The sequence below is a fragment of the Oryctolagus cuniculus genome, chromosome 4 (genome assembly GCF_964237555.1).
Source record: "Oryctolagus cuniculus chromosome 4, mOryCun1.1, whole genome shotgun sequence".
Lineage (NCBI taxonomy): Eukaryota > Metazoa > Chordata > Mammalia > Lagomorpha > Leporidae > Oryctolagus > Oryctolagus cuniculus.
In genome coordinates, this window is record NC_091435.1 from 166,678,700 (window position 1) to 166,680,443 (window position 1,744).

General features: G+C 43.8%; 1 non-coding gene across 1 annotated transcript; it reads left to right on the forward strand.

Moving 5' to 3' along the window:
* Positions 1-1,341: 1,341 nt before the first annotated feature.
* LOC127483006 (U2 spliceosomal RNA) lies at positions 1,342-1,526 on the forward strand. Its single transcript, XR_007908999.1, has one exon. It is a non-coding gene; the product is annotated as a U2 spliceosomal RNA (small nuclear RNA).
* Positions 1,527-1,744: the final 218 nt, after the last annotated feature.

Here is a 1,744-nt window from a genome sequence, read left to right on the forward strand (position 1 = left end):
TCTGTTGTTATCTTTCTCTCCTTCTCTCCTCCCCTTCAAATAGCTTACGGTATTTCCATTCCAACTGTGAATATATTTTTTCTCTGATGGGACCAGAGCCATGTGTTTCTGGATGCGTTTGCTTCTGAAGACCACTGTCTTCGCATGCCACTTTTTCAAGTAAGCAGGGATATTTCACTTTGGCTCAGTCACAGCTCCTGTTGCTGGTTGACACACTTCCTGCCAACCGCTAGGAGCTGTTTTTCTTGTTCCTGCTCCTAGTCCTTCTTGTTGGTTTCCCCCAGGCAGTGCAGCAATAATCTTAATGTGCAACTGTGTTTTAATAGTCAATTTAGGCTATTAAAATAAAATAGCACACGATAAAACGACTGCACTGATGAGCGCCCTCCAAATGGCAGATCCCAAGGAGATGGTTTGCTTTTTAAGGGACAGCAGTATTGGATTGGAGTTATGGGAGCAGGCATCAGCTGTCTTATGCCATCCTCTCAAGGTGGTTTGTCTTTTGCCCTTCAAATGGTCTCTCTTTGTTTGCTGAGATTCTCCATCGAGGGTGGCCACTGAAGGGTTATCACTAAAGGAGACCTTACCTGTCCATTATCAGGTGTGCAGTCTTCTGCATCCCCGCTCTGCCCTGACCAGAGAGAACTGGAGAAACCACTCCAGAGGGAGTCTCCAGGAGTTGTAGGTCTCTGGGCAGAGCACCAGGACTATCCCAATGTCAATGTTGACCAAGGAAAAACAGCAACATTCTCCTCTTGTTGGTTCCAGTTAAGAAACAAGAGAAAAATTAAGCTCAAGCAAAATGGGAATAGATGGTATTTTCAGTACCTCCAACTCACTTTTGACTTCTCTTTTCACTTAAACTTTGACCAAGTCATTCTTTAACCTCAGGCTGCTTCCCAACTCTTTCCCACATTTTTGACTTTTTTCTACTTTTCCCTGTAATCATTTTCCCTTTAAAAAATTCTCTCACAGTGGGTGCTGTGGTGTAGTGGGTGAAGCTGCCACCTACAGTGCCAGCATCCCATGTGGGTGCCGGTTCAAGTCCAGCTGATCCACTTCCAATCTGGCTCTCTGCTTTGTCCTGGGAAGGCAGCGGAGGATGACCCAAGTCCTTGGGCCCCTGTGCCTTCATGGGAGACCTGGAGGAGGCTCCTGGATCCCAGCTTTGGATTGTCTCAGCTCCGACTATTGTGGCCATTTGGAGAGCGAAGCAGTGAAGATCTCTCTCTCTCTCTCTCTCTCTCTCTCTCTCTCTCTCTCTCTCCTTCTGCCTATGCCTCTTTGTAACTCTGCCTTTCTGATAAATAAATAAATCATTTTTTAAAAAAATTTCTCTCAATCGCTTCTCGGCTAAGATCAAGTGTAGTATCTGTTCTTATCAGTTTCAAAAGCTCTCTCACAATTGCTCATTTCTGCCAATTGACAGTGTTTTCATGCAACAACTCTCTGGTTTTACTGATTGAAACTTAATTTATGAATTAGATTGCAATATAGCAAATATTCAGGGCAGTAGGTTAGCACTTAAGAAGGGGAAGTGTTCTTGGGCACTCTTTAAGTCAAAGTGTGTAAGTTTTGGCCTGCTCTGAATTTACACCTGTACCCTAAACCATTTTATTCCTTCATCCTTATGCTTTTTCTTTAAACTCCCAGTGTACATAATGCCATGTCAAGAGTTAATAGAAACAGATAGGAGTCCTGGGAAGTGCTAGACAAACCTAGGGTTGTCAGGTCTAAAATTAAT